Source organism: Camelus ferus, chromosome 17 (genome assembly GCF_009834535.1).
Source record: "Camelus ferus isolate YT-003-E chromosome 17, BCGSAC_Cfer_1.0, whole genome shotgun sequence".
In the NCBI taxonomy this organism is placed as follows: Eukaryota; Metazoa; Chordata; class Mammalia; order Artiodactyla; family Camelidae; genus Camelus; species Camelus ferus.
In genome coordinates, this window is record NC_045712.1 from 35506428 (window position 1) to 35521267 (window position 14840).

Consider the following 14840-nt stretch of genomic DNA (forward strand, 5'->3'; position numbering starts at 1 on the left):
TTTAAGGAATCTAGGAGGATCATGTGGGCTCTGCCGCCCTACGATGACACACGGGTTTCTCACATGCCCAGGAGCCTCTCAGGTGACTGAGGTGAGTCCCAGTCCCACAGGTGCCCAAGTGAGTCACCAGACACTCTGCAGAGAGAGGTTCCCTCCCCTCATCCGGCACCATCCCCTTCCCACACAACCCCCAACTTCTCCCTTTGCAGTTGCTGCCCACTCTGATTTATTTTGGAAATCTCCACTGCCATCTCCTTTCTATCCCTTATTTCAGAGGGGATGATTTCTACCTGAGGTGGAGGTGGGGTGAATTGGGAAATTGGGGAGAAGATTCAGTCTGGCTGAGTCACTTCAAGAAGAGGTTGGGGAGAGCAGTCCCAAAGGTCCCTTCCTGTGCGCCTTTTCTCCTGATGATAGCCATGGAGAAGTTGTTGGCGAGAGGAGCCCCAGGACGGATTTTCACTTAAGAAGAGTCACTCTGCTTCTGCACCGATGGAGGGGGGGTGGACTGGAAGAAGCCAGCCGTGAGGTCCGCACAGGAAGGTGGAGCTGGAGACCATTCAGGTAACAGGCGCAGACTGGGGTGTGGGGTGAGGAAGAAGGAGAGGAGATGGCCGTGGTGGCTGATTGTCTGGCATCATGAGGGGGAGGAGTCAAGGGGCTCCGAGTGTCAGATTTGATTGCCTGGGTGATTGATTGTAGGTATTGTTCAAGGAGATGGGGAAGGAAGAGGAAAGGGCCCATGTTGTCTTCAGATTTATGCCCCTAGTGCCTGGCACATGGTGGACCCGCTGTAAAGGTGCTGAGATGCTACCATGCCCTCAGAGAGACTCTGTTTTCACAGTGGGAGGGTGTCCGGTGCGCTGGCACCAAGGTTAAGGGTCCCCACCAGCCCCAGGGAGCCCTGGAATGAATTAGAAAAATGGCAACCCCCCAGAGAATGGGAGAAAATATTTGCAAATGAATCTGATACAGGTCTAGTATCCAGAATATATAAAGATTTCTTACAAATCAATACTAAAAGCAAACAAACCAACTAAAAAATAGACATGAGCTCTGAAGAGATATTTCTCCAAAAAACACATATAAATGGCCAACAGGCACATAAAAAGATGCTCAACATCATTAGACATTACAGAGATAAAAATCAAAACCACAATGAGATATTACTTTACACCCACTAGGATAGATAAATAAAGGGAGAAAAACAGACAAGTTTGCAAAGATGTGGAGACGTTGGAACCCTCAAACACTGCTAATGGAAATGGAGAATGGTGTGGCTGCCCTGGAAAGAAGTTTGGTGGTTCCTCAAAAAGTTAAGCATAGAATCACCACATGATACAGCAGTTCCATCCCTGGGTATATACCCAAGAGAACAAAAAACATACGTTCACACAAAAACTCATACAAGAATTTTCATCGCATTTTTGATCACAGCCAAAATGAGGTAACAACCCTTGTGTCCATCAATCGATGAATGAATACACACGTGGAACGTCTACACAATGGAATATTACACAGCCATAAAAAGGAATGAAATACTGGTTTACACTGCAGCATAGATTAATCTCAAAAATATTATGCTAAGTGAAGGGCAACAATCACATAGGGCAACATAATGTGGAGTTGATCCCATTTATATGAAAGTGCAGAATGGGAAAATCTGTAGAGACAGAAAATAGATTAGGGGTTGCCAAGGAAAGGGAGAAGAGGGAATTGGGAGATATGGAGTTGTTTTTTGGGGTGATGGAAATGTTCTGGAAGTGGATAGTGGTGGAGGTTGCACGAAATTGTGAAATTGCCAAAACCTGCCCAAGAAGCAAAAGAAGCCCTTCTTCCCAGTTTAGGTACAAGGTTGACTTTGGCGCCAACTCCAAGATCTCTTACTCTGCACGGTGCTCCAGCTGCCAACACTCAAATTCCCTAACCAGGCCTCTTCTACACACCCAGACTTGCTCAATCTTTCCACTCCAGCTACACTCCCTCTTTGCCTTCACACACCCCAGGAGCCTCCTGGGGGTTCACTCTACCCCCTCAGAACCTCCCATGCCCCACCCTCTCCACTAAGACGCCTCCCCATTTTAAAAGCCTGCTTCCTACTCACCTCTTCCTGGAACCTCTCTTAGGAAGGCCACTCAGTTCCCATCAGACCTTTGCACTTGTAAAAACACCCAGCTGTTGGATTTTACCCTGGGCTCTGCCACTTAAAGCCTGTGTGACTTCTCTGGGCCTCAGTGTCCCCATCTGTAAAATGTACATGTCCATGTGTCTTAGTGTGCTCAGACTGATGCTGAGTATATTCTTCACGAGAGACCAAGTGTCCAGCAACTAGAATGTGGCACATCCAGGATTTGAATTCAAGTCTGTCTAGCTCAGACTCCGAGATCTTAACCACTACCCTTTGTTCACACTCATTATCTTCCTACAAGCAATCACTTATTCATTCAGCAAACCTTGTATGAGCACCTCCTGTACCATGAGTATGCTAGATGCTGGTGATGCCTTTTCCTTCAAGGAGACCCACAGTCTGGAAGGTGGGTGGGTGGTGAAGCTAGATCCAGCTCCCAAGTATCCTGGCTTCTAGTTCACTACTTTCTGTTCTGGGATACTTGCATCAGAGGGGAAAGTCACTGAAGCCTAGCAACTCTTTTGACAGAAAGAAGTGGAGGGGAATTACAGAAACTGAACTGAACTTGCAGGCAGGAGTCCTGGGTCTAGGTCTGTCTCTGACATTGATTGTAGGATGCCTTTGTTAAGTCTCTTCTCCTCTCTGCGCTCAGCTTCCCCATTTGCAAAATTGCCTGTAAGGACCTTTCTTGACTGTGTTCATTCAATTATCATTTACTGAGCACCTACTGTGGGCCGGGCACTGGGCTAAGTGCTGGAGACATAGCTGGAACAAGATAGACTCCCTGCCCTCCAGCTGTTCACATTCAACTGGAGGCTGAGAGACAACAAAGCAGGGAAAAGACCACCACAGACAGCCTGGAGAACCATGAAGGGGGAAGTGATAGGTGGGGCACTACTTTATCCAGGGAAGGCTTCTCCAAAGAGCAGCAGCTGAGTACAGACTGAACAATGATGAGGCGTCTGTGGGGAGACGGGAGTATGAGCATCCCAGGCACAGGGAACAGCAAGCAGAGGCCCAAGTCATGCTAGCAGCTTGCTGTGTTTGCAGCAGGGAGGCCAGGGTGTCTGGCGGGTAGTGAGCCCAGGCGTGAGGGTGGGAGATGAGGAAGGAAGAATGTAGATGACAGACAGAGGGGTGTGGAGGTGTGCAGGCTGAATTCTAAGTAGGGTGGGGAGCCTTTGAAGAGTTTGCAATAAGAGAGACTTGATGCGTGTCAGAAGGGCCCTCTGCTTGTTGTATGGGGGTGGGTTGCAAAGGGCAAGGGTCTGAGTTCTCTTTGGCTGGCACCTCTAGATGGACCAGCCAGGAACATGGAAGGCAGGGACACCCTGTATCACCAGTCCTTGGACTCACCATCCAGCTCCTGGAGGGCCAGAGGGGACAGAAGTAGGCTCCAGGGGAGTCAGTGGCCAGGAAAGCCAACTTGGAGCTTGAGTCCCAGAAGCCATTACTTAAATTCTCCATGAAGTTTTTCCAAACAGCCCTGGAATTTACAATGCCTTTTCTAGCCCATAGGAATTGACCTCTGGGTTAACCCAAACTCACTCACCCTGGCATTCTGGGCCTTCCTGGTCTGGCCCCTAATCTCCTTTACAGACTCGTCTCCCTCCCACCTTTCCCCAGCCCGCCCAGGCCAGCTCAACTTCTCACCATCCCCTGAATGCTCTCTTTACTTTCCTCCCCACAAGGCTTAGTTTGTACTCTTCCCTCCGCCTGAAATACTTTGCCTCTCTGTACCAGGTCTCGTTCAGTTATCATTCTAGCTCCCTCAATGCACATCTTTCATAATGACATCTTATTTTTCCTTTACTTAAAGTCTGATTCTCTCTTTGCGTATTTTAAATGTTTTTATTCATATTTTATTGTGATTAAATGTACATAACATTAAATTTATCATTTTATCCATTTTAAGTGTACAATTCAGTGACATTAAGTACATTTATAATGTCATGCGACCATCCCACCATCTATTTCCAAAAATTTAAATCATCCCAAATAGATGCTCTGTACTGACATAAAAGCTTTTTAGTGGAACCTATATTCACTAGAACTCTTTCGTTAGAAGGAGCAAAAGCTCAACTCAAACAATTACTCCAAAAAGAGAATTCACTGGCTCACAAAGATGAAATATTCAGGTTAGTCTTCAGGCATGGCTGGATCTAGGCACCCACACAGCATCATCAGGCAGACAGATCTCTTTCTTTCAGATCTGTTTACTCAAGTGTTGGCTTCATTCTCAGGGAGGCTTTCTCTGTCTTGGTGGCAAAGATGGCCATCAGCAGTTCCAGGCTTTCACTCCACCAGCTCAGCCCTCCCAGGAGGAAAAAAAAAAATACAGGCTTCATTCTCAAGAATTTTAGCAGAATTTCCAGGACTAGCTCTCATTGGATCAATCTGGGTCATGTGCCAACCCCTGAACCAATCACTGTGTCCCACCAGAGAGCTGGGCCATGCGAACTGGCCAGGCCAAGGTCACATGTCCTACAGCTGAGAGGTGGGGTCACCGCACTTTAGGAACATGGCATGAGAGTAGGAAGGAGTAGCTCCCCATAGGAAAAGCATGAGAAAGGGAAGCAGGGCCCGGCGGGCAAAACAACACCTGGCCAGCCACTACAGTACTTACCCAGATTACCTCCTCTGATCTTTTTCTCAGCCAGTGGTTCCACTCTGACTTGATAGCAAGGGCCAGAGAATCTCCTTAACTACTTTCCCTCCCCTGTCCCCCAGTGTTGCCAGTTACCAAAGCCTTCCTCCTCAGTGTCCCTGGAAGCTCCCACCCCTGTCATGGCACCAAGGGTAGCATATTATTTTTGAAATGTTAGTCTGTGTGTTTTTTAAGGAAATTTTGACTTCTTAAAGCTGAGGTATGGTTTATATATGGTAAAATGCACAAATATTAAAAATGTTATCAATCTGTATATACATGTTACCATCCCAAAGATCAAAGTGTAGAACTTTTCCAGCACCCACTCTCACTGCCTCTTCTAGGTCAGTGACAGTCACCCCCCCACCCCCAAAGGCAACCACTTCTAAAACTGTAGATGAGTTCTGCCAATTCTTGAACTCCATCTAAGTAGAATAATACAATATTTACTCTTTTGTGTTTCTTTTATTCAGAATAATGATTTTGACTTTCTTTCATGTTTTGTGGACAGCAGTAGTTCATCTCCTTTTATGGCTCTGTGGTATCCCATGGTATGAACTTACCAAAATTTGTTTACTCAAACTCTTGTTAGTGGATGTTTGGATTCTTTCCTGTTTGGGCTATTATGAATAAATCTATAATCATGTGCAGTCTTTTGTGGATATATGTTTTCATTTCTCTTGGAGATATACCTAAGAGTGGAATTTCTGAATAATGAGGTAGATTTATGTTTATTAGAGTTGACAAGCAGTGCTCCAAAGTGCCTATGCCATTTTGCGTCTCCATTAGCCGTGTAGGAGCATTCCAGTGGCTTCACATCCTGGCCAACACTTGATATTGTCAGCCTTCTTAATTCCAGCCATTCCACTGGGAGCATGGAGGGAGTTCATTGTGTTATTTTTCGTTCTTGCTAATTCCTGTTACCCAGAAGCCTTACACACACTCCTGCCTCCCCTTCCCTCACCATTACAACAAACAATAGGCTGTTGTTTAAAGGCTACTGTCCTCTTCTGGCCCTGCAGAAAGAAAGAAACCAGAATCTTCTCCTGGATTTTGAATTTCAAAAGCCTAGGGTCTCAGGGCAACAGGAAAAGGCTCTCGTGCATTGATGACATGATTGGTATGGGGAAATGTGGGGGGTTTAAGAGCAAGGTTCTGCCTCCCTCAGACTAGACAAGGGTGAGGAGAGCTGGAGCAGCAGCACAGGGGGAGGTGGGTGGTGTAAACCCTGAGGAAAGGGACCCTTGAACCTGCCCCTTCTCTGGGCACAGACCTGAGCTTGGAGAGAGACCCCAGAATCCCCAGATAAGTTCAAGGAAACAACATAGAAAGGACCCGTGTTCTTCTCAAGGCAGACTCTCTAGTGGAAAAATGCTGCGTGTGTGGCTGGGCAGAAGGTCATCCTATGTCTACAGAGTTCCCTGTGCCCCAGCGGCTGTGGGGGCTGAGCGGTGGTTCCGGGGCGCCTTGAAGGGACAAAGAGGGGATGAGGCTTAGGGACAAGGAACAACTTGGCAGTGGCCTGGATGGGTGGGTGACCTCTTCTCAGGAAGGAATAAAGGTGTCTCAGCAGATGCCAGTGTGGATAAGTGATGATGCGCCCCAGACACTCCCTGCCAGATCCCGAGAACTAAGACACCACCCCCAGAGAAAAGGGCAAGTCTCACTTTACCTGAGATTAAGGCTTCCCCTCAGAAGTGGGAGATCACAGCAGAGACTGAGCTCATTTAACCAAAAATAGCTTCCTTTCTTGCTCACCTGAGTTGGTGGACTGAACTTGGACCACTGTTGCACTTTCCACACTGTATTATGCCTATCACGTTATTTTCCTTTTCTCTCCTTGAGGCTGTGAGCAACTGGAGGTCAGGGGTAAGATCTGATTCATCCTGGATCAGCCACCTCCTAGCGCAGGACCTGACACGGAGTAGGGGCGTGGTGAAGATTTGGTGAATATTCATTGTAAGCTCCCTGCTGAGAGAGAGAGGACAGGGCTGCACGGCTGAGCACCTACTGTGGTCAAAGCCCTGTGCCATGATATCCATGCTGGCCGCCCTGAGAGGCCAGACTGTGATTATCCCGTTGTGCGGATGAGCACATTCACAGCTAGCACCGACCAAGCCCTCACCACGTGCCAGGCACTTTACACTTAATAACTCACGTAACCCTCATGACAACCCAGGGAGGTTGGCCCTACTATTACCCATTTCACAGCTGGGGAAACTGAGGCACAGAGCAGTGAGGTAACTAGCTGAAGATGGTGATGGAATTTGATTACAGGTCGCATGATTCCAGCACCCCTGTGCCCTTTTCTAGCCCATTCTAACACCGGTTCCCAGCCCAGAGCCCAAGCTCCCTGCATGGCCTGCTCTTCCTCCCAAATGCCCGCCCATCTCACTGGTGAACCCTTCACAACCTTCACACCCACTCTCACTTCCTTGATGCTCAAGAATGGAAATACTCGTTCTTCCCTCCTTCATTCCTTTGCTCCCGTAACACTTTATGTTTAGGATTTGCACGAGTTAGGATTTTGTTTAGCTGCATATAAGAGAAAATCCTAAATAATAGTGGCATAAGGAGTATGAAGTTTATTTCTTGTATAAAAGAAGTATAAAGACAGACAATCCAGGGCTGATAGAGCAGTTCCATGCTGTCAGTGACCGAGGCTACTTTATCTGTTCTGTCATCCTAGTATGGGTCTCCCTTCACAAGGTGACATTGTAAGGCAAAATGGTTACTAAAGCTCCAGCCATTGCATCTACATTCCAAGCAGCAGAGAAAAAGGAAAGAGGATTTCCTGTTCCCTTTAAAAAGACTACCACTAACCAGAAACCCCCATAACAGTTCCCTGCTATATCTCATTGGCCAAAATTTTATCACATGAGCATAACTTGCTATAAGAGAGGCTGGGAAATACAATCTTTTAGTTGGATGTTGGGAGAATGGCTATTAAGAGGTAAGTCACAGTCTCTGCCACATCATTACTGTAGCATTTATCACATCAAACCTGGGATGGTTTATCTGAATATCTGTCTCCACAGCTAGGATTTTTTGAGGGCAGATTCTTGTCATCATATTCCTCACATCCCAAAGTCTAGCACACATTGGAGACACTTGGGGTGGAGGAATAAGTAACTAGGTGTTGTGTTTCTTTGGATGCCCTGAGGCTCACAGCATGGTTCTCTGCCCATAGCCAGCCTCCAATAATTGTTAAATTGAAATGAATTTAAATGTTCTTGTCTTCAATTTCCCCACTTTTAAAATGGGTATAAATGACCTCAAAAGTCAGACTCAGCTTGGACATGCTCAGTGTCCATTGTATAACACTGGAAATATAACTAAATGTTAAACAATGAAAACCTAGCCAGTTAGGTGCTGAGTGTAGCTTTTGTTCTTTCTCTAGTTTCTTCTGCATAAACGTATATGCATGTTTTGCACAGAAATAGATCCCTCTGTACATACCATTCTATAACCAGCCACTTCACTTACCAACACATGAAGGGACTTCTGCTTCTGCCTATGTCAAACCAGCTTGTAGAGATCAACTGTCTCAATAAACAACTAGAAAACCTGGATAGAACTGTTTAAAAGAAAATTAAAATCTGTTAGAAGGCATCAAAGAGCTATCTAGGAAGTCAGGACTTGAGGAATCAAGATCCCAGGGTGAAGAGAAACATGTGGAGGTGAGCCTGACATTCCATGTGCTTTTCCATGAATTTGCTAGTTTCGAGGTAGCTAGATAGAGAGACTGGGAAGCTGAGCAGAAGGCAGATGCTAAGAACAGAGAGGCTAAGCAGAGTTTTCAACAGTCTCACAGGGCTAGAAAGACTAAAATAATTTATGCCGAATACATTTCTGGGCCATTACGTGTTCCCCTGGAGCATATATGAACATTCCATGGGGCTCACATAACTTGTCTATAGTAGAATTTTGGCATTGGAAGTAACTCCAGAGATAATGGAACCAAACACTTCATCTTGTGGATGTAGCAACTGAGGCTCAGAGATGGTGAGTGACTTGCCTAAGGTCACACAGCAAATGGATATAGCCACCTCGTGCAAACATCTTGCACTGTACTGCTCTCTGCGGCTGTTGCTGCTGCTCCCAGCCTTCAGTTTCCCATTTCTTTCCACACATCCTAGCCAGAGAGATTGATTGATTTAACCTTACTTTTTAAAAAGGAAACCAAACACAAGTTTTTTTATAAAGGTTATTGGGCATTTTTCCTAATTAACAAAGTAATATAAATTTACTTTTAAAATGTTAGAAAATAAACAGATAAGTGAAAACCAAAAGTACCCACAGATTTTTCTCTCCTTCCCACTTATCCCTGATACAACCACTTTGAGCTTTTAAATACATAAATAGGTATATTTTTTCACAAAATGAGTTTACACATACCTAGTCTCTTATAAATTGCTCTTTTAACATTCATATTTTAATTGGTTTTCACATAATTCTGTTCTGTAATACGGTCTTATTTGTGTAATAGTCTACTGTATGCATGTACGTAATTTACTTAATCAGTCCCCTATGGTTAGATATTTGGATTATTTTCACACTGACTATTATACACAATCTTGTCATGAACACCTTTATTCATATCTTAGGGATATAGATGAGTATTTTCTCAGGAGAAATTCTTAGAGTATGGAATAATCATCTGAACATTTTTAAAGTTCTCAACATCTGAATCCAGATTACCCTCCAGGAAGGCTGTATCATTGTACACACCCTGTGGCAGGGTGTACCCCAAACCCAAGTGCTTTACTTAAGGGGCTGGAGGGAGCAGTCTTACCATTCTAGCTTGATGTATGCCGTTCTTGCTCCCCTTCCTTTAAATAGAGAGCTTCCCAGCATACCAGGCTAGCTAAGTTTAGAGTAGAGAAGTCAGACTCCCTGGCCAAGGCCAGAAACTTTTAAACTGAGTCAGGGCCAAATTGAAAGGGTCAGTTTTGACAACTTTGAATCTACTTGGTCCCCTTTAGCCCTAAAGGACGCACATCTGCTCTCACAAACTGAGCAGGAAATTAAACAAGGGAAGAGCCATCTTGCCTACTTCAGGCAGCTGTGAAAAATGCCTGCTTGGCTCTCTCAGCACCCAGAGTGCAGTGTCCCCAGAGGAAATGGCCGAGTTTATAAGTGTGATGGGTGGGGAGCTGGACTGGTTCCTGCCAGATATACTGGTCCATTGCTTGGTGCACGGTGGTGATACTGTGGGAGTGGCATTATTTCCTCTGGGTCTTAGGCACTTTGCGATCTTCCAGTTCCCCCTGTGCCAGCACTAAGATAACTCCCTTGAGGAGTTGAAAGAGCTGAAGCTGCTCAGCCAAGACTTTAACTGGGGTTTGTTTCAGGTCAAAAGACATGGATTCTATGGCCGGTTAGCTGGGTCATCTTGGGCAAGTCCTTTTCCCTCTCTCAGAAGTCCCTTCTTAGTTTCCCCGTGTGAGCAAGGAAGCAGTTGGCCTGGGTTTGGTGCGACATGAATCCTGTTTCCTAGAGGAGAGGGAAGAAGGGAGAGATGCAGTTTCGGAGCACCCACCAGAGCCGAACATTTTGCACACACAAGTGTGTTTAATGCTAACCACGACTTCAGAGGAAGCGAACATCTCTGCCTGTCCAGCACCCATGCCCTGTTATTCTGCAAACAGCACCCTGATTTTCTTTTAGACAACCATGCCTCACCCACTGGGAGGGGCTGACTCCCTTCTCCCACTCCAGTTGTAGGCATGTGATGCAGGTTTGGCCAGTCACAGCAAGCATGATGGTTTCAGGGCTGGGCATGTGACCCAAGCCCAGCCAATGGGAGGCAACCCTAGGATTTTTGCTGGAAGTTTTGGGAAGGAAGTAATTTCTTTGCCCTGAGGTTGCTTAACTGGCCATTTCTGTCTCCCTGTGGAGACACCTAGCCTGGTAATCAAACTGATAAAAGAAAACAGGCAGGAGATGGAGACAGAGTCATAATAACTTCCCTTGAGCTTCTGGCGTGGACTGTGTCTGAATCCAGAGTGACCACCTGCATTTTTCAGTCTAAAACCCCTTTTGGCTTAAGCTGGTTATAATTGGGTTTAATGTTACCTGCAACCAAAAGAACATCACTGGATGTGGCACAGGCATTATTATTCTCATTTTGTAAGTGAGGAAACTGAGGCTCAGAGAAGCAAAGTAAGCATAGAACTAAAGGGGGCAGAGGAGATACTTTAAATATACTGCTTTTTAATCTGTACCTCTACTCTCTACTCAGGGGCTCAAGAGGGTGTCCCTTTCTCGTTTTCTTCCACAAAGCACAAAAGTAGGAACAGGCTTGTGGTGCCAGATTGAACTAGGTTCCAGGCTTGGTTCAGCCTCTTCCTACCTGTCTGATCTTGAGGTGACTGTGACTCACCGGCTTTATACTCTGAACAAGTCTCCTCTCATCTTTGTGCCTCAGTTTTCTCATCAGCAAAATAGGATGATAATAGTACCTACCTCACGAGATTGTTGTGAGTAGGTAAATTAAGATTACGCAGCGCTGTTAGGACAGCGCCTTATGCACAGTGTGACGTGAGGGCTGGCAGTTATTTTTCTTCTGCTGCCTGTATACTGTTAGGCAGTTGCCTACTTCCTCTCCACCCCACACACCCAGGATATGGCCTGAGTTATCTCCTGATACATCCGTTTCAAATGCTGCAGCAAAACAACACATACCCTGGTCGCCAGGGGTTTCAAACAATGTCTGACATACAGCTTCTAAAATGGCTGATGTTTCTAAAACTCCCAATCGCTGTGGGCTTAGCATTCCTAAATCTGGCCCAGGAAGTGAAACTTCAGAGAGGAATTCCAAATAATCAAGTCTTTGCTGAATTGCAGAAAGGAAAGAGAGAAGGGATAGGTAGGGACCCAGCCATTTCTGAGGTTTGTTTTTTTTTTTACCCCTTGCTCTTACCAGCTCTACAGTTGGAAAGAACAGAAATGCATTTAGACTTTATAACAATTGCACAAGTACTAACTCCGTTCCAAAGGGTATATTAGTCTGCTAAAGTGTAAAATATGGAGACCCTGGAGAATCACCAGGGAATGGGAGGGGGCTTATTGTGGATTCAGAGTGAGTCCTGGTTGTGGGGCTAGTTGATGTGCAGGGGCTGGTCAGAGGAACAAACGGGGAATCCTATGCTTCTTAGATTCATGAAGGTCAGAGCTGGTGCCCAGGACAGGAACATGGCCTGCCAGTTACCCAGAATCCAAGTCTCGGATTTCTGGGCATTATCACCAGCCCTTTAATCTCCACCTTGTAGACAGGCTCGGGGTCATAGAGCACTTACTAAGGCCTCTGCAGAAATGACCTCGTGGAACTTCCCAGCAGCCCCACTGAGATGAAGATTATATTTCAGTAACGACAGCTTTAGATGTTGTAGCCAGGCTGCATAGGCTGGATTCTCAGTTCTCTCATGTGACCTTGAGTAAGTCACATAACCTCTCTGTACCCCCATTTTCTTCTCCACTAAAGAGTGGTGATAATAGTTCCTCCCTGTTCAGGGTGTTGTGAGGAGTTAATGAGTAAGCACCTGTAGCATTTAGAAGAGGGTATGGCACAGCGGCAGCTGCTTCTATTAACCCTCGTTTTACAGATGTGGACCCTGAGGCGGGAAAGAGGGAGCATTCACGTATCGTACCCAGCTCGTGAAGCTGGGCCTCAGTTAGCTCCACACGGTTTCACCGCCACTGAGCAGAATCTCCCTCTGCTCAGAGGAGGCTAAGATACTCCCAGGAAATACCTCCAAACCCACACCCAGCCACCCCTCCCCAGTTCCCTCCTTCTCAGACACCCTCCTCTCCCTCTGAGTTCTCTTTTGAAGTATTGAGATAAGGTACCAGTTAGAGGTTCAAATGGAGTTTTCCTGGCACTGAAGAGAGAGGGAGAAGTCTGCCTCTCTCCCCCGTGCTCTGGAAATGAAGGCAGCGGGTGAGAATTCTCAGGCTCCCAGAGTCAGGGGTAGAGGTTCAGAGGGAAACACATCCCCCACCCTCACCCTTCAGGATGCTGATTGGAACGCGTTGGCTTAGAAACTTGAGCTCATCTGGACGGGCTCCTGAGAAACAGCTGAAGGGTGTGGTGGTCTCTCTAGTTACCCGTGGAGCCTCTGAGGATAGGGTCCCTATACGTCAGCCTTAGTCTTTCCCTGCCTGCCTGGCTTTGCGGGGCATTTGTCGTTGTTGTCCTAGTTTGGCCTCTGTTAGGGTTAAGGCGAAGGGGGGTATCACTGTGAATCTTCGTCTGTCAGTCGATCTGTGATTCACTTTGCCAAACAGCGCCTCATCTTTGCTTCTTTATCTTGACTTACCTATTTCAGTCTGTGCCCTCAGGTGTGGAGGCGGCGAGTTCTCGCCAAGGTTCTGACCCTCCTTTCACCTCTCCCTCCCGTCCCGAGGAGGCTCCCCACCGCGCAGTCTGAGGCTAGGATGCTCTTCCTGAGCTGCTCCGACCCCGGGGCGGGTGTGGAAGGTGTCCGAGCCCGAGGCGCCCTCTCCCGGCGTGAGGGCTGCCCGAGGAGCGCGGAGGCGGGGGCGCTGCAGGCCCGGGGCCCGGGTCTCCGCCTTCCTTCCTCCTTCCCGGCTGGCCCCCCTCGGCGCGGCTCCTCCTCCGGCGCCCCGCCTCCCGGTCCGCTCCCTCGGCGCCCCCGCCGCTGCCGAGCACCGAGCAGCTTGGCCGCCGCGGCCGCCGCGCCACCAAACTTTCCCCGGAGCCGGCGCCGGTGAGTCGGAGCGGTGAGTCCGAGCGGAGCGCAGGCAGGGGCCGGAGCGCGGCCGCGGCTGGGCTTGGGTCTGTGCATCCCGGCGGAGCCGCAGGGCCCCCGGAGCCGCTGGCGTGGGCTGGGCGCACTCGGGGGTCCTAGGGACGTGGGCTGCGTGGGGAGGGTCCCGGGGCACGGCTGGCTCCGCGACACCCTGTCTGATGCTCAGCTCTGACCCCTGTCCCGACTGGCAGACACCTGTGGCTTCACCCGGGTTCGCCGGGGTGCGCGCCCCGAGCGTCTGCCTCGAGCTCCCACGCGGAGAGGGCGAGTCTCCAGTTTTCCCAGAGCTGCCCCAGGCTCTGAGTCTCATGCTCGCTGCATTCCCAGCCCATCTGTTGAAAGCGTTGACTGTGCCAGGCACTGGGCATCCATGACCTCTTTCGGTTATCCCTGTAACTCGATGAACCGGGTATTATTATACCCATTTTCCACAGGAGGAAAGAGACTCAGAGAGGTGAAGTTGTGCCCAGGCGCACCACTGAGTCAAGGAGGGAGCCAGGGTTTTGACCCCGAGTCAGCCTGATTCAAACCGCTTAACCACATGCAGGTGAGCCCCGGGTTCAGCGTCACCAGAAGTCGGGTGTGGGAAGCGCCAAGACCAGCGCTCTCCTCCAGCCAGGCTGCAAATCTGGGCGGGGCGGGCCACCTCCTCCTCACTGCGCCTCAAGGAGGATCCTTTGGGAAAATGGGTGGCTATTACTGTCAGGGAGTGGATTCTGGTGGCAAAGGCACTTGGGGCTGCCCTTTCAGGTTGAGAGGGGCCAAATTCTGGAAATTACTCTCCATTTTTCTGGAAGGAGGCAAGGAAGTCAGGAGCAGAAGCTGGAGCGCAGCAGTTCTTCACCAAAGCCACTTTCCTTCTCTGGATGACTCTCACCTTCCCTTGACCCCTGCCGCCCAAGGAGACCCCTTATCCCAGTCCATTAATCTCTCTGAGGTGTCTGCTCTGCCTGGGAGCTGTCAGTGCAGAGATGCTCCAGGCAGGGTCGCTGTTTTCCTGCAGGGGGCTCCCACCTCTGGCGTGGAGCCCAGTGATGAGGGACCAGTGCTGGGAATAAGTACTGTGTGAGCAAGGTCCTCTGGCTGCAAGGTGCTTGGGGAATTCATTCCATGACGGTGGCTGGGGCACAGGTGGAGTTGGTGGGGGAGGCCTGATCCGGAGGGCTTAATCTTGGAGGCAGCCAGGAACCAGCAGAGACTTGGGAGAGTGAGAGATGGTGGACCCGTGAGAGTACCATGATGCATGATGACATTTAGTTATCACAGCAGCCTTGCAAAGCAGGCACTAGTA

General features: G+C 48.3%; 2 protein-coding genes across 11 annotated transcripts in view; both read left to right on the top strand.

Moving 5' to 3' along the window:
- The first annotated feature begins 277 nt into the window (after positions 1 to 277).
- HRH1 (histamine receptor H1) overlaps positions 278 to 14840 on the top strand; it is an 88262-nt gene continuing 73699 nt past the window's right edge. For 5 of the 10 annotated variants that reach the window (XM_032458976.1, XM_032458973.1, XM_032458978.1 and 2 more), the window contains exons 1-2: positions 13395 to 13520; positions 13984 to 14096. The gene's annotated coding sequence lies outside the window, so the exon portion shown is untranslated. Of the gene's footprint in view, positions 565 to 13384; positions 13521 to 13983; positions 14097 to 14840 lie in introns of those variants that run through there. The other 5 variants (XM_032458984.1, XM_032458983.1, XM_032458982.1 and 2 more) reach the window with 5 other exon arrangements.
- Positions 13498 to 14840, top strand: part of ATG7 (autophagy related 7) — a 307849-nt gene continuing 306506 nt past the window's right edge. Inside the window, exon 1 of the mRNA XM_032458967.1 lies at positions 13498 to 13520. The gene's annotated coding sequence lies outside the window, so the exon portion shown is untranslated. The remainder of the gene's footprint in view (positions 13521 to 14840) is intronic.